At 41.1% G+C, this 21662-nt stretch overlaps 1 pseudogene; it reads left to right on the top strand.

Annotated features, from left to right (window-relative positions):
- The first annotated feature begins 4130 nt into the window (after nt 1-4130).
- Nucleotides 4131-4281, top strand: LOC112861924 (U2 spliceosomal RNA; annotated as a pseudogene).
- Nucleotides 4282-21662: the final 17381 nt, after the last annotated feature.

Genomic DNA, 21662 nt, shown 5'->3' with positions numbered 1-21662 from the left:
GTTTTTGATAGGTTTTGATTTCTTCAGTAGATGAGTAAATGCAAAATATCTCCAATGGTGAGAAATCCCCGAAGGTTGTTGTGCCAACTTGAAAAGTACCGATGGATGATGCCATTTAAGGTAACCCCTAAGTTTCACACGTAATGTGCACCCATCAGTGTATTCGTTACAGTTAAACAAGATGGATGGGGCACCCGGGTGGCTCAGTCGGTTGAGCGTCCGACTTCGACTCAGGTCATGATCGCGCCCTTTGTGGGTTCGAGCCCCGCTCGGGTTCTGTGCTGACAGCTCAGAGCCTGGATCCGGCTTCGGATTCTGTGCCTCTCTCTCTCTCACTCTCTCTGCCCCTCCCATGCTCACGCTCTGTCTTTCTCTCCAAAATAAATAAAATTAAAAAAAAAAAAAACCCAAGATGGAATAATAATAGATGAAAACAGGCCAAGCGACTATTTCATTCGATTAAACCGTGATTATAAGTTGGCCATCACCGCTTTTCCTCTTCCTCCACGTTCATTTACAAGGACAGATCAGTGCATTTCCCCCAACACAAAATGGCCAGTAATGTTATGTGAGACAATCTGTAGCAGGGAAAGGAAGGCAAAAAAAAAAAAAAAAACAACCTGATAAGTCGGGGCATTAAAGTTACGGGGCGGGGAGATCTACACAAACCACTTAAGCACACTCATTATTATGGCTATTGCCCCCTCAGGCCACTGGAGACTTGATAATTTAGTCAGTTATGCAGTTTGAAGTGTTTCATGTTCTGCATGGGAGCCGGCTGCAATTCAAATATCAGTGGCCATGAAATATATGCACATACGTTTAGTAGGAAAATCTCCAAGGGGACAACAGAGGAGATGGGCATATGTCGTCGCGGTGTGATGGAGAGTTTCCCTGAATTAATCATCTGGACATAGTTTATCACCATTTTTCATTTTGCCAGAAACACCCCCCCCTTCATTTGTCGGGGAGGCTTATTATACATGCACATCCTGGAAAGATAATAAGACCCAGGCCTCTGATGTTGAAATGCAACCAGGGTTTGTGGGCTCTGTTGGGGCCCTGACAGCTTTCCCACCGACAGAGCTTTCTGAGAGCAAGGGTAATCGCTTACTTCATCTAGTTTAGGGAATTGTGTCCCTTTCTCCCCGCTACCTTATTACATCAATTACTGCAAACCATCGTCTTGTATAATTTATGGAGAAGACTCCCGTTTCATTGAGATCGTCTCTGAAATGGAAGACGTCCTTTGTTCACATGCTTCTAAATATTAGAATTTTTGTCACATGTTCCCGGAACTGGGGGCGTTTTCGTTTTCTGTGCGGATTCAAACATCTGGCTAGACGTGTAACCTGTGCGATTTGTTTGTTTAATTCGAGGGTTGGAGTGGGGGTTGTTTTGCCTCCCAGATAAGAGATTTTCTGAGTGAAATGCCTAATCTGTAAAGTGCAGTTAACATAAATGGCAATTTTTAGAAATGAATTCCTAATGCCTTTAAAGCCGAGGTTGAATGTGGCTGTCAGAATCCTGGCCCGCAGTTATGCCATTTGGTGGTTGTTTTGCTTTAGAAGCCCTGAAATGTGCCGCGATGGTTAGCGGTGTAAGTGTAAACCAGAGCAATTGCTTTTGACACTTAAAAAGGATTTTATTGACAGTTGGAAACACGTTGGGGATTTGAAAAGAGTACTTTTCCATCTGTAATACTTGGTGTGATCAAAGATCACTCAGCAGCCCCGGATTAGTGGAAATGAGGCTGCAGTGAGTGTTTGCTACTCCACACGGGATGAGGGCTTGGTTTTTGATTCACGCTAATCCCCATCACGATCTAAGTGGAATTTACGGTAATGTGGATATACTTCTCAGGGCTCCTGCCAACGTGTTTTTAAAGAGCCCTAAAGTAGATAATAATATAGCCAGATTTAAAATTTCCCTTTAAAGTTAAATCTGACTTTCCCACTCTTCATTCATACACTGGTTTAATGTTTCTAACATATTATATTTAACTCTCTGCGTTTCCTATGTGCATTTACAAATGTGTGCATTATAGGTGGTGGTGTTCTAGATAATGGGGACCAATCTGCTTCAGTTCCTACTGAGGAGTAGCTAGCAAGGTGATGTAGGGGGTCATTAGGCTGCAGGTACAACTGGACAATGGTAGATACTGGTCTCAGAAGACCTGGTGTGATTTATAATTCCTTCCTCCCTCCCTCCTTCCCTTCCTTCCTCCCTTCCTGCCTGCCTTCCTTCTTTCCCTTCCTTCCTCTCTCCCTCCTTCCTCCCTTCCTTCCTTCCTCCCTTCCTTCTTTCCCTCCCTTCCTTCCTTCCTCTCTCCCTCCTTCCCCCCTTCCTTCCTTCCTTCCTTCCGACTATACATTACATATCTGTGTGTGTGTATACACACACACACACACACACACATATATATATATATATACATATACATATTTATTTATAAAATGTCAACTAAGACCCTGATCTAAGACCCTGGCTTATCTAAGCTATAATTTCTACTTCTGTTAGAGAGGAAAATAATCACGAGCCTCTCACCATATTTAAGTAAGAATCAAATGGTACACAATAAACAAAATCACAGAGTAAATGTCCTTGTTACCGTGAGTAAAGTAGAAACTACAGAGAGACACAGGTTGGGCCCTTCTATGAACATGAGAGATGGTGACCACCCAGAAGTCAGAGGAGAAGAGATTTTTTTTTTTTTTAATAGCAACAAAAGAGGCACATGAGCCACCAGGCTGAACCAAATGGCTGGTCGGAGGAATTCCCAAGAGGGGCATTTTGAGCAAGGTGGTAAGGAAACAGTATAGCTTTCAAGGAGGTGTGGCCCCTAACCCAGTAGTTCACTTGGATGTGGCAACCTGTTTGCGAATCAGCAATTAATCTAATGACTTCCTTACCTAAGACCCCCCCAACCCCCAACTCTAGACTGAAACCTTAGTACTAGCTTTACGTATAAACTCTGGTCCCAACAACATCCTATGTCTTACTCCAAAAATAACACCATCAAGCACCATCGTTATTCGAGACTCATTCATGTCTTTGTTTTTCAAAAGAAATACATCTATGAACTAACTGATACACACACACATACACACATATTATTTGTTTTGTTATAGATGTATTTATTCTATTATATACTAGATATCAAGATCATCTATATGTATATATTTCATTAGCTTTGCTTTAAAAGCTAATTCCTTAAGATGTTTTTGAAAACCTATGAGGGCAAAGAGTAGAAAAAGAAGTGACTTAAAAACAAATACCCCCAAATGGCAATGGAGCCATGTTCAGACATGGTTTCCTACTGCACCTCTTCCAAATGGATGTGCCCAGAGGAGCTGGCACTTCCAGGGGATAGAATCAAGATCCTGCCATTCCTCCCATACCCTCCGTCTAACAGCTGGTCCCCTTGTTCAACAAGGCAGATGCCCACGAGACTACCAGCTATGTCAGGGTTTTTGGAAGTCCCCACATAGTTCCTGATTCACTAGACCTTTAAGAACATTAAGAAGGGTATGCAGTTGCAAGGTGCAGCTTTCAGAACCGGGGCACTGGCACACCTTGGCCTGCTGGGAATTTATTTCCTTCAGAAGAGAAAGAGCTGTATGCACACAGAGATGTGCAGAAACCTTGGATGTGATCACCAACTCTCAAAGGGAGAGGTCCTTTAGATGACCTTGGGGACCTAACAACAGGCTTCGATGGTGTTGTATTATGTGCACAGTGATAGAGAGCCTAGCGACCTGGCCCAGCTGCATGTCACCCTGGGCATGTTCCAGATCACAATTTGGGACTGTTGCAGGTGGAACCGCTTATTGGTGAAGACAGGTTCAGACTAACAGAGATAAAATTGCATGAAAGACATTCGGTGGACAGTGGGCCTAGCTGCAGCTCACAGGTGTCTCCAAGAGCACACGGGCAATCGCTGGACCAGGGCAAGGTGTCCGGCAGGTCATGGGACGCTTCTTCACCGCAGAAGCCATTTTTTTTTAAGACAATATCATGGTTTCTCAGGTTGACTTGGAAGAGGATGCCCAGCTGTTAAATGGCAAAGAAAAATGGAGAATGATCTACTTCTGGGGGGTGATGATGCTCCATTTTAAAACTACAATATGATCGCCTCTCGGCCTTTTGGCTAAGATCAAGTGTAGTAAAACCACAATACGATTGGCATGATTATGATATCAAAAACATTATAGCCTTTCTCAAAGCTGTAAACAGCTAATGCCATATGACTATTGCTTTTGAATGTAAAGAGAAATTCCTAAGTATATTTTGGTATAGTTGCTACATACATTTTATGATAGTTTCCCATCACAAAAGGAACAACTTGGGTTTTATAGTAGTTTCACTAAACCAATGCTGGAATTATACAAAGTTATGCTTGTGTGAGTTTTTGAAATCAAATTCCTCCTTCAAAAAATATATATGAGGGGCGCCTGGGTGGCGCAGTCGGTTAAGCGTCCGACTTCAGCCAGGTCACGATCTCGCAGTCCGTGGGTTCGAGCCCTGCGTCAGGCTCTGGGCTGATGGCTCAGAGCCTGGAGCCTGTTTCCGATTCTGTGTCTCCCTCTCTCTCTGCCCCTCCCCCTCCCCCGTTCATGCTCTGTCTCTCTCTGTCCCAAAAATGAATAAACGTTGAAAAAAAAAATAAAAAAATATATATATGAGATGAGGGGCTTCTGGAATGGCAGTGAGAGTAACTCAATGGGCCCTCTTGCCAGTGAAACATTCATTTAACTGGTGACAGTTATGAAAGCAAAATTAAAGTATCTGGAAATTGTCCAAAGGACATCAAGCAAATGGGGAAACATTTATTTAAGAAAGTCTACTCTATATCCCAGCAAGAACAATGAGCGTCTGTGACTTGCGAGCCATGGCTCTCTCCCAAATCCCTTTCTAGTTGAGTGTAATGGGAGCTGTATTCCAAGTGGTTATGGCCAAGAAAATGGGTCTAACTTCTCCCTCAGTTCCCAGGCTGGAGATCCAGCTCCATTTTGAAAGGGGAAGACCACTGTCATGTCTCCTCATATATAGCTTCATGATAGGGAAGATGTATTTTAGGAAAGTGCAGTCAATTGGGTTGGAGAGTCTTTCCTCCAACTTGCCCCGATTTTTAGGATAGAAGCTTTAACTTGGATGTAGTATGCCAAGAATTCTGGGCCCTGATAAACATTTACCCTAGTTTCAGTGCCAGGAGGGGCAAACCAAGGGACCAGGGCTACCATCCCTGCCCAGCCCTCATGTTGTAGAGCAGGGCATTCACTTAAGAAGAGTCCCTAGCCCCAGGGCAGTGATGCTGAGATTCTGTGCAGGGGGTGATGAGGCCATAAGAAAAGAGAGTTCTTTATGGTGTCCTCAACTTGAATGACTACTTGGAATGGGTTTTGAGGAGGTTCATGCCTAAAGGTTTTGTTGAAAACAATGGAGATCTTGGTGATGTGCTATTAAGACATCAGTTAGCAACGGTAAAAGCCAGTAGACCACCTAGAAGTTTGCCAGAGAGAAAAAGAAAAGCAATGTCTGAGAAAAGCCTTCTGAGGGTCTAAGAAAGTATCAAAGATAGGTCCTGCTTCTTAATAGACCTCAGATTTAATTGGTCTGGGATATGGAACAATTTATGTCACAGGGCATTGTTGAAAAGTTGGCAGACACCTAGCAATTAGTGGAGGCTAATGGCTTTGTGTGATACTAATAAAGGTAGAGGAGTTTGAAGCTTAATAAGAAAATCACAGAAAGAGCCACTCTGGGGAGTTCAGCTAAGACCACAGACATCCTTGATGGTAGAAAAGACCCCTCATTTGCCTAAAGATGCATCATCTGAGGGGCACTATCAGAAGCTTCAGACTGTGGGAGAAAGACGGTACTGAATTAGATCAGCCATCTACTAGAAACATAAAAAAGCAAACAATAGCAACAACAAAAAGCCTGAGGGAGTACTTCTTATCCAGAGTTGCTACAATGGATTATAGAAGACATCCAGTTTTCAACAATAAAAATCATGAGAAATGCAAAGATACATGAAACTGTGGTCTATACACAGAAGACAAGAAGAAATGAGACCTCTGAGAGGGCTCAGATGTTGGGCTTAGCGGACAAAGACTTCAATGAAGCTATCATAAATATGTGCAAAGAATTAAAGGAAGCAATATTTAAATAATTTGAGAGAGTTATGTTGACATGTCTCATTAAATAGAACCATACAAAACAAAATCACGCTGAAATACCACCTCACACTCTCTCTGATGGAGGTCATGAGAAAGACAGATAATAACATATGTTGGCGAGGATATGGAGAAACATTAACTGTCATAATTTGATTGTGGCAATACAAAATATTGAAGCCACTTAGCAAAACACCAATCACATGGTGTTAACACATGACCCAAGAATTCTGCTCTAGGTGTTTATTTCCAAGAGATGAAAACATATGTAAAACAAAACAAAACAAAGAATCCAAAAGCTCTTGTACTCAACTGTACATAGCAACATTATTTATAGTGTTAAAAAAGTAGAAACAACTTGAGTGTCCGTCAACTGGTGAGTGGATAAACAAAAGAGGTGTATGGGATTTCATTTGGCAGTAAGATAAATGAAGTCCTAATGCAAGCTCTGATACAATGCTAAGTAGATGAAGTCTGGTGATGGTTGCCCAACTCTGAGAACACACTAAAAAGCATCGAACTGTACCCCTTAAATGAGTGATTTGTATGCTATGTGACCTATATCTTCAGATATTAAAAAATACCTGGGATTTTTTGAGATGTAGACAGGTGTGCCTTATGAATCAGATGACTCAGGCCAGTGTGCAGCTGAGATGCCAAAAGGCTGCCCGTGTCCTGTGATTGCTTTCCAGATGTAGATTCATGTTCACCCTGCATGGCTCAGTCCCCTTAACTTCTCATGGGCATTTTTCTCCTTTTACATCCCAGTTGTTCTGAAGTCAATCCCCACTTGGACCTTCCAGACGTGAAATGTGTCAGAACTGCTTTGGGTCACTTACGTTTCCCCAACCACGGTGGTGAAGTGTGACCTGTTAACAAATTTGCCGAAAGTAGATTCTCCTGCTCCTGACTGTTTACTTTGGGCTGTGAATCATCTCAACACAAACATAGTGTCTGTTGACCAGTTGACATTTTACGCATAAGTTTCGTGAATCCAAGATGATTGCTGTCCAAAGAGAAGCTTGTCTCACTGCCACACCAGGGGTTCTTCTAGTCACTGTCTCTGGTTTTATCCCAGTGAAAATTGTCAACAGGTTTGACAGCTTTGCTTGGCCACAGGTATGCTCAGTTCACGTGTGCATCTCATCTTTGGTAGTTTCTGATCAGAACCCTTGATCACGTAATCTGTGAATCATTCAGTGTGTCCTGATTCAAAGATGCATTTCAGAGCAAGTGATCTGGGGCACAAGTAGTGGGTCTCCAACACCCCATTTCCTGGGAAATCCAGAACCAACATCACTGGATATAGTAGGCATGATGTTGGGGAAAAGGTAGGTGCTGAGATCTTGCCCAGTCTTGTGATGTAAAAGCCATTATCTCTTTGAATCTCTATCAGCCTGGAAGTGCTGAATATCAAAGACTTACTCCAATTTTAAAATTTTCAGGTCAATCTCATCATTTTTTTCTAGAATTATGTATTATCAATGGTTATTTTTCTACTTTTTAATTTAAATCCTGATCTGACCTAGACATATTTTTTTCTGATTTTCTCAGGTGAAAAATTTCACTGCTCATTTTCTCATCGAAATGATTTTACTCACAGGGGCTGCTGACCCACTGGCCTTCATATCCCTCACTATTATGATTTAATACAACATTTATAAAAACTATACTCGTGTATAAGTAATGCATATAATTTTGCAATTATTCATTTCACTCTATGAGTAACTCCTTTAACATACATCCCTAAAATCCTTCATCAAACCAAGTTTCCATCACAGGCGTCTTCAGAGCTTGTAAGAATTCACCACAGTGACACAGGCCAAAACAGATTTGCTTGTTGCAGACACACTTGTAATAACCACTGATGAAATCCTGAAGAATGTTGATGTATTGAAATGTGTTTTGAGAACCACATTTTAGATTTCAAATTTTGTTGAAGATCTTTTCACACTCTGTGTTAACCGTGAAACTGGTGATGTGATGGATGTGGCAGCCTTATAAAAGTTTCTTGGGGCGCCTGGGTGGCGCAGTCGGTTAAGCGTCCGACTTCAGCCAGGTCACGATCTCGCGCTCCGTGAGCTGAATATGAATCAATAGCTATGATTTCCTCCATCCTAGGTTTGGAACTAGCTCAGGTGTTCTACATCCACCTGCCTCTGTGGTCTTGCATCTGAGAGGTTTAGGGGAGTGTGAGCTACTCTGGAGGAAGGCCATCAACATCTTCCACACTGAATGTGGAGTTGACGGTTTCTGCTCTTTCCCCCTCAAGCTTCAGTAGAGAAGTGAGACACCGTCACAACTGCCAAATGTCCCTATAAGATGATAAATGTCCTCCAAGGAGTTCTGTTTGTCTCTTAAGTCTTGGAGCTTAGCAAGGCATAGAGAAAACAATAACGATAAAAGTGGTGTTACAATCTACGTACCTCCTACCATGCTGGTCTGTTCGTGGTTTCTCCAACATGACCAGCGTGGCCCTGTCTTCCTGCCTTTGCGTCTACTTTTATTTGGACATAGAATATTCTTTCTCACGTAACTTTTCATGCCCATTCCTGCTGAAATGCCACATGCTTGAGTAAATCAATATAAAGACTTATTGGACTTATACTCGGTATTGTTAAAACTATGTTGTTGAAACTGACGACCTAATGGTTCTCTTGCTCTTTGCTGAGGCTGTGCAGGGGAAGGGGACCATCTGAGCTGTAGCTGTGTGTCCTCAGCTGGGGTGCAGATGAATCTGAATTTTCTCCAGCACGGATAGGTGGACACTTTCCAGAGCAGCCCCCTGCTGGCTGAGCCCCCTGCTAGCTCTACCCAGTCCTTCCCGAACACACTTGCAGGATGGCTCTGCTCATCAGGCTGAATGTAATGTCCCAGCAGATTTTCTCATTTTGTGACTGAGAGGGTGACAGCATCAGAACAGCAGGCTAGCCATCTAGGGACGCCTCTCCCTCCAACAACAAATACACCTGGGCTTTTCCCTGAAGGAAACATTTTGAGTGTTCTGACCTCCCTGTGCTGAAGTGTCCCCCTCGCCTACCCAGGCCAAGGCATCAGCACTAGATGCCTCTGATGTCAGGGGAGTTTATCGGGGCTCTGGTCAACAACAAAGGAAGGTCTGAATCAGGGGAGAAGTTCAATTCCGAGATCAACAGAAAGCTTCCCATAGAGGTGATCCAGTTGCCTATGTTGGATGCAGTCATTTATTTGTTCATTCAACAAATATTTATGGTGAGACAGCTATGCTGAGGGGAAGAGACACAATGCTCAATGCGCACATTACGCTTGGTTTTAAGAAGCTTGCAGTCCACCGGGGCCATATTTCACAAAAAAGACAAAATAATTTTTCAACGGCAGTTATGGTGCTACCAAAGAGTAAACTCTGCATTGTGGAATTGTTTGACAACGTTCCCGAGAGAGATCGGAGGCTCAAGATGTCCTGTGTGAAGAAATGCACTTGCAAGGAGGTTTGAAAGCTGTGCTCCGTTGGCCTTGTGTTTTGATTATAACTAAAGTGGACTGACATTTTCTTCTTATTGTTTTATCTCTTTAACCTGCCATTTACACCCTGACCCCTACATTGGGTGCCATATGTGGATACTATTCCTGTCCCAGTATTAGCCAAAACTACTTTGAAGTCTATGAGACAGAAACACAATTTTCTAGAAATAACTAAATTAAGGTTTTGTAATAGTAGACAGAAAATATGTATCAGTGAAAAAAAGTAAACATTATATCAATTGGAATCACCAATATGAAGTTGAAACATTGGCAGGACAAGTGATGAAAATTTAAAATATACTGGGAAAAAATATACGGGGAGTTCCAGAGAGAGAAAGATTAAAAAAAATAACAAATGGGGAAATAAGAATAATACAAAATGCTTGATTTGAAAAAAAGAAATTTTTGTCCTCTGATTAAGAAGTCATTCTGATTACAGTGAAACACAAATGAATAACTACGATGCTTCTGATACCCTAGAGAGATTCCTAGACTGCAGTGAGAAGGATAAAATGTCAATGTTTTTCTTATTCTTATTTCGAAGCAAAAATTTATTTTCAAAATAAAGATGATCCAAATATTGTACACATTTCAGGTGCTATAGTGGAAGCTAGAAACGTTTGAAATGTATGCAGCTTTTGTGAGAAAATGAAATGTTTTTCAGCAATATTTTAGTAAGTGGTGCCATCGTCTAGTCTTCTGATGAGAAGCATGAGAATTTTGACATTTTAAGATATGCAAAAGTTCAGAAAGTGGTATGTTCATGTTCTCTATCTGAATCATTTTTTTTTTCCATGAAGCAGTCTATCCAAGCGCATTGAACCACGAGAAAAATGAAGACAGGGCAAGATTGCATGGGAAGGATACAATAATGAGGAAACATTTACAGTGTACGAAATAAAATCTTAATAATGAAAATACAACTGGGAATTGTAATTTCAGTGATGAGTAAAGGTTCCTAAAAATAAAGAATAAATTCCCAGAACTCTAAATTCTCAACTATCAGAAATCCAAAGGTGGCTTATTTGTGACTCTGGAAAAAGAGTTAATACAGACGTTCTCCAGGTTTAATCTCAGGATAAAGAATAAGCAGATGGCAGAAACAGCTCAATGTCAGGGCACAGTTATTATTTTTATACTTTATGAAGGAAATATCAGTTGTATGATTTATCTTATAGAAGCACAGTATTTACTATCAGAGGAGAAAATCATAATTGGATTTCCAATCAGTGTATGGGGAAGGAAAAGAGGGAATGAAAGAGAACCTAAATATGCCAGAAAGAAAGGGAAAGGGAAATTGGAGAAAAATTTAAGGAGAAAGAAGGAACATATACAAAGGAACATATACCAACAAGTTTACTTGTTAAACTAAGTAAACAATAAACAATCAAGTAATATATCTTTATACAATTATACAGATTTTCACTTTGTATTTTAAAAATCCAGCTAAATTAGCAAAAATAATCAGACCTGGGGCGCCTGGGTGGCGCAGTCCGTTAAGCGTCCGACTTCAGCCAGGTCACGATCTCGTGGTCCGTGAGTTCGAGCCCCGCGTCGGGCTCTGGGCTGATGGCTCGGAGCCTGGAGCCTGTTTCCCATTCTGTGTCTCCCTCTCTCTCTGCCCCTCCCCCGTTCATGCTCTGTCTCTCTCTATCCCAAAAATAAAAATAAACGTTGAAAAAAAAAAAAATTAAAAAAAAAAAAAATCAGACCTCTAACCCGTAAAAGGAAGAAGAGAAGAAATAAAAACAACTTGCAACAAGTTGACAAAAAAATGTCAAATAGAAGAAAATATAGTGACGGTATTAATAACAAGTCACATTTCAAGCCAAGTTCTTTGAATGAGAAAAATGGTTATACAACTATAATACATGTTATGTATTAGGTGCATAATACATGCATAAAGGATTATTAATATATAATTATGAGGATTATTAATGCACAATCATTTATGCACTACCCCATCACATACATAAAGACAATTACAAGAAAAGCAAATATGAATTAATGAAGATAAAATTATACATGAAGAATTTAATAGATCCAATAACCAAAAATCAAAACTTATACATATTTAATTTAATAATGATGATATTAATTATATATATGCATATAATTATATATATAGACATAATTTAACAAAAATAAGAATGTATAAAAACTTAATAAACATTTTTTAACACAAAATATGTAACTAAACTAATAATTCATTGATGAATGGAAAATATACCAGACTCAATAAGGACAGATTATTGTACTTGGAGACGGTATAATAGAACATGTTCAAAATGAATCATAGAGATAAATATGAACTTAAAATATAGAGAATATAAGGGGTGTCTGGGTGGCTCAGTCAGTTAAGGGTCCGACTTCGGCTCAGGTCATGATCTCATGGTCCGTGAGTTCGAGCCCCACGTTGGGCTCTGTGCTGACAGCTCAGAGCCTGGAGTCTGCTTCAGATTCTGTGTCTCCCTCTCTCTCTGCCCCTCCCCCACTCATGCTCTGTCTGTCCCTCTCAAAAATAAACATTAAAAATAAAAAAAAATAAAAAAGGAAAATGTACAGAACATAAAAGAAATGTAGGAATGAACAACAAGCCCGGCAAACATGTAGTCAGGTTCTCAGAATGAGAGAAGAAAGTGAATGGAAAACAGGAAGCATTTGAAAACAAAGATACTTAATGTATAAAGTTGTTAAATCACTATGTTGTACACCAGAAACTAATGTAACACTGTATGTCCACTGTATTCAAATTAAAAAAAAAAAAAAGAAAGAAAACAAAGATACCTAAAACGTTTGGAAGTTGTCTTGCAAATGTCAGCCCAGGGGGTCAAGCTCAGGGAACCCCAGCTGAGTGGGTAGAAAGGAAGTCTCATCTAGGCATGTACAACTGAAACACAAGACTCATAACTAAAGAGGTAACTTGAAAGCAGGGAGAAGAAATATGACACATGTCCTTCAACAGCACAGCCATGAGACTGACAGCTGATGTGTGAACACAAGTAATGGAACCCGGAAAAGAACAGCATCACAACTTAAGCATATTGAAGAAAAAGAAACAGACCACTGCCAACCTAGGATTCTATACCCAGTAGATTCTCTTCAAAACGGAAAGTGTGATGGAAATGTGTCAGACAAATCTGCTGGCACACCCACACTGCTGGACACTCTAAAGCAAGGTGTTCGGACTGAATGCAAATGACCCCAGCTCGAAGGGCAGAGGTGGCATGGGTATCACCAGGAAGCACAGGAATCACTGGCCCAACTCGTGTGAAAAGTACATTGATAGGGATGGCCTGGCAGGACTGGAGAAGTAGAGCATGGTATTCTTAAGCTTAGAGACATTGCTTCTCCCTGCAGTGCAATTCCTTAGTTTCTCATTAAAACCAAGGACATTTTGGGGTACCTGGGTGGCTCAGTTGGCTAAGCATCCGACATTTGGTTTTGGCTCAGGTCATGATCACACAGTTCATGGATTCAGGCCCCTCATTGGGTTCCATGCTGGCAGTGCAGAGCCTGCTTGGGATTCTCTCTCTCTCTCTCTCTCTCTCTCAATAAAAAAGTAAACTAAAAAACAAGGACATTTTATAAGTTAACTGTTCTTTAAAAACCTCCAGATAATAAATATGATAAGAATGACAAACGTTAAAAATATTTCAGAAGTGCAAATTAAAGCGTTGATTGGAGACAATTATTATGAATTGTTGATGAAATGCTTAGGTGAACGGATGATGGTAACTTGGTGCTCTGGACTGGAATTCACATGCTGGAGCCCTAGCTCCCAGTGTGGCTGTACCTGGAGCTAGGTCCTTCAAGGTAGTCACTGAGGTCAAGTGAGGTCACAAAGATGGGGCCCTGATCTGATGGGATCATTGTCATTATAAGAAGAGACATCAGCCAGGAGTTTGGTCCTGGACTTCTAATCTCCAGAACTGTGATAAGGTAAATTTCTGACATAGGCCACCCAGTCTGTAGGGTCTGTGGTATTTAGTTATGGCTGTCTGAGCCGACAAGGACACCGGGCATTTGTGTGATGTCCCCTCTCTCAAATGGAAAGTGTACAATGGAGGGATGAGGCTGTCACCACCCTAAATTGGTGGTTAACATGAATAGTATGTGTCTCTTGTTGGGATTCAACATCAAGAATTTAATACCACCACTGTTTTGTCCTATAAAAGCAATAATTAACTCTAAGCGTGTAGATTTAGTTTTCAGTTTATGAAAACATGGGGATGAAAAACAAATTAATTGAGCCCAGAAGGAAGCAGAAACAAATTAAAATAGTGGCTTTTTCTACAGAACATTGGCCTAAGTTTCTTTAACAATCAGTATCCTATACGTATAAAGACTAATGGGAAATAACACTGTAAAACATGTCCTAGATTCTGACAAATTAGATGGAAATAGCGTCTTTAAACTCAATTAGAAAAAGTTAAATATAATCTGGGTTTTAAAAGCTAAAAGACTATCCTTGAAAAAATATACCAAGAATTTCACAAGAGTATGCACTGTGAGCTGTAAGACCCCATTTTGATTTAAATACCAATGTGTGTGTGTGTGTGTGTGTGTGTGTGTGTGTGTGTGCACCTGTGTACAGAGCCCTATATGGAAGAAGGTCTGAAAGGTTAGTGGTGATCTCTGGATAGTGAGGGGATGACTTTATAATATGTTTAACTTTTGCTTGTCTGTACTCTGTAGCTTTCTATGATTCACGTATACAACTGCTGTAATAATAAATGTTTCTTAGAAAATCAACTCCTTTCAAGGAACATATTCTATCACTAGCTGACAATTATGGACCTCCCTCTCAGCATTGTAAAACATCTCACTCTGGGCCGATGACCTTTCCTGATTTGTATTTAAGAACACTGGTGCCACCGGACTGACTTCGCTTGCTATTTTGCCACCAAACATAACAGCCAACCTGCATCTAGGAGTCGCGTTACCTTCCAACCTTGCACGATGGATGAATGATCTCTGTGCCTGTCAAAGGCCAATCCCTCCAGTGGCTCCTTGTTGCCCTTAGAATTAAGTCCGAACCCCTCACCTTGGCTTCCGTATCTTACCAGCTCCCACCTGCCCCTTTCATATCTTTTTGTATAACTGTTGCTCACGAGCGCCTCTAGTCGCATTCCATCTTTTTGCTCTTCCCTTTGTGTTTGCTATGACTCCAACTGGAAAACTCTATCACACACAAGGTCCTTGCAAGGTTGTGTCCTTGTAAGGTCATGTATGACATAGCTCAAATGTCACTATCTCAGGGAGACCTTCTCTAACATCCCAACGTAAGGACCTGCCCCTGGGGTTTTCTCTCACACTACGTTTTCTCCCTTCCTTTCTTAACACCCTCCTTCCTCATTTCCTCCTCCTCTCCCTTCTTTTTCTACTCCTCTTTGTTTTTAACCTCCACAGCAGTTATCGGTATGAGAAATAGTTTATTGTTTATTCCTTTATTGTCTTTTCTCTCCTTTCTAATTTAAGCCCCCATGACTGTTCCGTTCATTGACATGTCTTCCTTGCCAAGAACATTGCCTGCCTAATACCTAGTAGCCACTCACTGAGATTCAGTGAATAAGTGAATGCAGGCTGTCCTGAATCCCATGACCCCAACCTCCTGGTATTCCTGCCTCTGTGTAATTCCCTTCCCTTGAGGATGGCAGAGCCTGGGAATTACCTCTCACTAACAGAATGTGGCAAAGGTAACGAGATATGCATGACTATGTGCACATAATGACATGACAGGGTCACCCAATATTTTGGTGCTTCCTTGCTTGAGTGTGGCTGTCTCTCTCCCTTGCTGTCTGTGAAGGAGGAAGCTGCCACAGGGGAGGCACCTGGCAAGGAACTGGGGTTGGCTGAGAGCACAGGTTGACATCCAGACAACAAACAGCCTGAAGCCCTCAGTCCTACAGCTGCCAAGAGACCAAATTCTACATTAACCTAAGGGAGCTTCGCTGTGGCTTCCTCCCCGGTAGAGCCTTTGATTAGGTCTGAGACTTGGGTTACACCTGGACTGCAGCTTCCTGAGACCCCGGACAGGACACCCAGCTAATCTGTGCCCAGACTTGTGATCCACAGGGACTATAAGCTAAGAAGCGTGCTTCTTTAAGCCACTGCGGGTGTGGCATTAATGTTACACAGCAAGAGGTGACTAACACACTGACTCACTGGAGAAGTTTCGGAGACGTCTGTAGCAGCCTCTGGAGGCCATGTGTGGCTGTTACTGGCTCACTGTGGCACCTGTTTTCTAGTTTAATCCTGTAGACCCTCCAGACAATGGGGGCTTGCTTTACGGAGTGCCAACATAGCCCAGATAGTTTTATAGGAACTTAGTGTGATGGGTATGGATGATGGAAGGGAGATTTTGATGGCTGCCTCCATAATTGCTCTCCAAAAAGACTACATCCTAATTGTTGTGTGAGGAAGGGCATTTCACGTTATGTTCCTCAGACAGGAAAGCCAGCTTTTGAGCTGCTTTATCTATGTTTTTGAAAACAACAACAACAACAACAACAACAACAACAACAGTAACGACAACTCTGGTTATTACAATGTCATTTACTTACTTACTCTTTATCTTTGAAAACGTAAATTAAAAAACACAGATGCAAAGTGCATTTTTAAAACTAAATTCTAAATTCTGTCTTGCAATGTTTCTGACAGAAACAGAATGTACGCTGACCCTGTTTGTGGACTCTGCTATGTTTCCCTGACTCCGAAGGTGACGGGAAGCCCTCTTAGAAGTGCTGTTATCCGTCTCGTCCTTTGAACCAAGGGTCTGCGTTTGGTACGCGTTCTAGCCCGTGTCTCAGAACGTACACGGTGCTTTTGGACCCGGGGTTGTGGCTGACGGGGTGTGTGGAGGTTGCCTGGTGGTGGAATCTCAGGCTTTGCCACCTGATCGTCTCCCAAGTACAAGAGCAAATGGAGTGTGCAGCTGCTACAGCCACTTCTAGTCTAGTCTCCGTTCCGGCACTTTCCAGAAGACGAAAGCAGGGAGAAGGTAAGGGATTAGAACTGCACTGCTCGGCCAATAATAACAACTTAAGCACAGAATCAGATGTGAGAGCATCTTAGAAAGCTTGAAGGAAAACAGCCCCTTCATAGAAATCAAATTGACAGCTACATTTTCTACCTTTGATCTCAAGTAGGTGGTTTAACCTCCTGGTAATAAGAACATTTTTTTTTTTAAGCAAAGGATTTTTTTTTCATCTTCCTATTTTTGCTTAATCACTCCTCATTTCAAGAGTCTTATGTTCAGACACTCTGTCTTATTTATTTTTGTGCACTGCTCAGATCCACTTTGTGATGGATAGATAGAGAAGCAGAGTGAGTGCTTAAAAATATAATGGGTACTCAGAAATGGGAAAAAAAGAAGACAAAAAGGAAGAGAAAAGAATAGGAGGGTGAAGGAAGGGAGAGAGGAAGGGGCAAAAAGAGAAAAATGTTGTCTATTCCATAATTACAAACAATTCTCTGGATTGTTCTTAATACTTATCAAATCGCAACTACTCCTTCTTATTAAATGATATCTTTTAATACATTTAACGACCAGAGAGACTCTTCACAATAAGCATTTCAAAATGTATGAAGAAACGCCAATTTAGTGAAGTGAATGATTACGAAAATAAAAACATAAATATAGGCAAGTGGTAAGCGGTTACTTTTTTCTTTTCGCAAACATTGTAGAGTAGAAGGGCTTTTAAAAATACCCACATTTTGGGGCGCCCGGGTGGCGCAGTCGGTTAAGCGTCCGACTTCAGCCAGGTCACGATCTCGCGGTCCTGAGTTCGAGCCCCGCGTCGGGCTCTGGGCTGATGGCTCGGAGCCTGGAGCCTGTTTCCGATTCTGTGTCTCCCTCTCTCTCAGCCCCTCCCCCATTCATGCTCTGTCTCTCTCTGTCCCAAAAATAAATAAAAACGTTGAAAAAGAAAAAAAAATACCTACGTTAATGTTGATGGACAAAATAAAACTTGTGAATACTCATTTTATCATTATCAGGATTAGGTGCTTATTTTTAGTGATTCTTAAGTCCGTTTAGTGTATTATTATTTAATACTATTATGAATTACTGTTTAGTTACTTTTATCTCATTTTTATTAAATCAGTCTCTCATTTTGGCCCAGGGATTAGGACAATGTAGGATATATTTTGGTTTGCTCCAAAACACACAGAAATCCGTAATAGGGAAGGGTTCTCTGAGACCCGAAAGGCACGGCATTTGAGGATGTGGAAATACTTAGTAAATTTAGACAGGATCTATCAGTAGGCCCGGCAATCAAGATGCCTCCCGCAGAATCAGGCATTTCAGGGTTTGAGAAGCCGGCACCACCATGAAATTGGTTAATAGCACTACCTGATAAGCTGAGTATAAAAACGTCCATGTAATATATAATGGGGTCTTTTTTCCTCTTCCGTTGGTATATATTTGAAAACCTTTAAAAATACTCTAGAAAAAAAAATGGATGTTACATTCTTCACCATTTGCTTTAAAAAGGATTTTCCACTCGTTCGTCTCTAGAAGGTCATCTTTGAGATGTACAAGCCAGCCCTTCATTAGGCCCCCTCTTGCATTCATATTTAACTTTCTTTCATTCGGTGGCCTTTATTAGCTGAGCTCCTGCGGCTTGTAGCACACTTTCAACAGCAACACTGGGAGGATGTAAATGCAGAATAATGTATCAGGACTCAAATTTGCATGGTCAAATGTCAAAAAAATTAGGCCTTCCCCAGAACCATGTCAAGAGAAATAACATAAGTGGGCAAACCCAACAGCAGGCACGCCATTATCATTTAGCACAAGCTGTCATCCCTGCCAGTGCGTAGAAGCTGTGGTCATTAGCTGGAACTCTGCCGGGGGACGTTGCAATTCTTCCTTTCCCTTTTTTTTTTTTTTAAAGATTTTTATTTTTTCCCCATCATCTGACAGTATTTCACAGAACACCGCAATGCGATGTTGCCTCCCTGACAGGGAAGTCAAGAGATGGGGGGGGGCGGGGGGGGGCGCCTCTGGAGCAGGGGAGCGTAGGGGCGAGGGACCCAGGCTCGTCCACTGTCAGCTGGAGGGTGAGGGAGCGGCATTACCTATTGGATAAATACTCATTAAGAGTAATCACTTTATTTCAGCTCTGTAATGACATTAACAAGCTTGGAATACAGGGAATTACATGAGTCAGAACAAATAATTGAATATTCTGCTGCAGAGGGAACAGAGCCCCCGTCTGCCTTCATGTCAGGCCGGTTCTGAAGCTAGCCCATGCAATTAGATAATAAGCTTAAACAGCATTAAATTGGCGCCGCTCCTGCCGCCACGGAGAAAAAGGAAGTATTAATTGTTCAACTCTCACCTGCTTGTAATTTCATGCCACGCGGATACTAGCAAGGCTGTGCGATTTCTATTTAAACGGACGTACACACAGGACTGAAACAAACCAATAAAAATGGGACGTAGAGAGGGTTTGAGGAAGGATGTAGGAAACGGAAAGAGATTGAGAGCAGCTGCCGCTGAGGAGCCAGGGGAAGGCGGGGCTGGGCTCTCCTCTGGGGGAAAAATAAGAGAGGGGGGCAAATTTGGCTAGATTTTTAAATGTGATGATATGAGTACGTGTCCTGGGTGTTTCTCTCTCTCTCTCTCTTTTTTTTTTTTTTTGGGCGGTATTGTAGCAGCAGTTTTCTCTCAAAGCTGCTCTCAAATCTCCTGAATGTGTGCCCTGCAGAGGGATCCCCACAGTCCGGTTGGGTATAATTAGCTCGGCTAAGCAGACAGGTGTGGATGATAAAATAGCTATAGATGCAGATGTGGGTACAAATGCCGATACAGACATGGGGACACACAGGGATACAGATGGAGACACAGGTATCCATACACATACAGGAACAGGTGTAGGCACAGACACAGGTACACATAGGGATGCGGATACGGACGTAGGCGGATTCAAATACAGCTATAGACTTAGGCGTATACACAGGTACAGGTGCAATTAATGTCGGTACGTCATTCATCACAGACAATGTTGTATGCAAGCAAAGCTTTCGAACACAACATATGCTTCTGTGTTGTGGCAGACAGGGGAAGATTCTAGAAAGCTGGTAAAGAGCACGAGTCCCTCTCTTCACTCGTTTAGCTTATTAGCAAGTCAGAGCCCTGCAAGAAGAGACAGCTGCATTTTTGACACCCCATCCCAGTGCCACACAGAGGGATCGTTTGGTGTCCTCGATGGTCGGAAGCGTGAGTCGACCCGATGGGATGCAGCGAATCACACGAGCTGTTGGAGAAAGCCGAGGAGCCACCCCACATCGCGGCGTGCTCTGGTCTCCACGCACAGAGGACGGTGGCTTCTCTCCCCTGGAGCAGCGCCGAAGTCAGAGCAGCCCGAGACCAGTCGCGAGAGCCGGGGTGTTCTGGGGATGGCAATTTGGGAGCCGTCAGTTGAGAGCTGGTTCCGACCATAACTCCAAATCCGTGTGGTTATTCAGACGAGCCAATCAGCACTGCATATTTGATAAGCAAACTCAATAATCATTTATAATCCTGACAGGTTAAGGGTCTCCAAGGCAAACCTTAATGTACACAATGGGTTTGAAAATAAGAGAAAACAAATAAAGAAATCTCTATATTCCTGAGCAAATGTCTTTTCTCTCTCTGGTCCTACAGTCTTCCAATCAGAGATTTGCTTTATCATCCCTGCCCTCTCAGGACACATAAAACCATTTTCAATCTATTTTTCTAAGTAGACCACCATCCAGCTTTCATCTCAGTATATGTCTGTGGTTCATGTGGGTGTTTGAAAGTTATTCTTTAATAAAGACAGGGGGGAGAGGGAAACCAGAGCTAACCTGAGGACACTTTAGAATGTGTCAATAAATTTAAGATTGAGAACTGAACTAGAAATTTGAGTGTTTATCACATCTGTCCTATAAAATAACTTGAAATTGTGAGAAGAAAGATGATCCACTAGCCCAGTCTTTTGGAGGGATTAACCTCTAGCATATTGCATCGATCACAGTGGGTACCTAATTTGTCCTAAAAAAATTTATATATATATATATATACACATATATATGTGTGTATATATATATATATATATACACACATATATACATATGTATATATGTATATATATATATAAGGAAAGAAAGAAGGAAGGAAGGAAGGAAGGATTTTTGTTGCTGCTAATTTGAATTTCATTTCTCTACTTGAAGACTGTCCTTTGCCTAGATATATATATATATATATATATATATGTCTGTGTATATATATATATACAGACATATATATACATATGTACACATATGTACACATATATATACAGACATATATACATATGTGTACATATGTATATATATGTCTGTATATATATACATATATGTATATATATATATATATACATATGTGTACATATGTATATATGTCTGTATATATATATACATATATATATACAGACATATATATATATATATATATCTAGGCAAAGGATAGTGTACATATGTATATATGTATATGTGTATATGTGTACATATGTATATATGTCTGTATATATATATACATATATGTATATATATACATATGTGTACATATGTATATATGTCTGTATATATATACATATATATATATACAGACATATATATACATATGTATATGTCTGTATATATATATACACATATATATATATGTCTGTATATATATATATACGTATATATGTATATACAGACATATATATATATATATATATATATATATATCTAGGCAAAGGACAGTCTTCAAGTAGAGAAATGAAATTAAAATTAGCAGCAGCAAAAATCCTTCCTTCCTTCCTTCCTTCTTTCCTTCCTTCCTTCCTTCCTTCCTTCCTTCCTTCCTTCCTTCCTTATTTTTCCTCTCTCTCCCTCCCTTTTTCCTCATGCTTTCTTTCTCTCTCTCATTATACAATGACTCTAGTTCCAGTCCAGTTACAATGACAGTCAGTTACAGGGGACCTTAGC

The sequence above is a fragment of the Puma concolor genome, chromosome A1, assembly GCF_028749965.1.
Source record: "Puma concolor isolate L17-30 chromosome A1, mPumCon1.1.hap2, whole genome shotgun sequence".
In the NCBI taxonomy this organism is placed as follows: Eukaryota; Metazoa; Chordata; class Mammalia; order Carnivora; family Felidae; genus Puma; species Puma concolor.
Note: the sequence above shows the minus strand (reverse complement) of the source record. Positions and strands in the feature narration are given on the sequence as shown.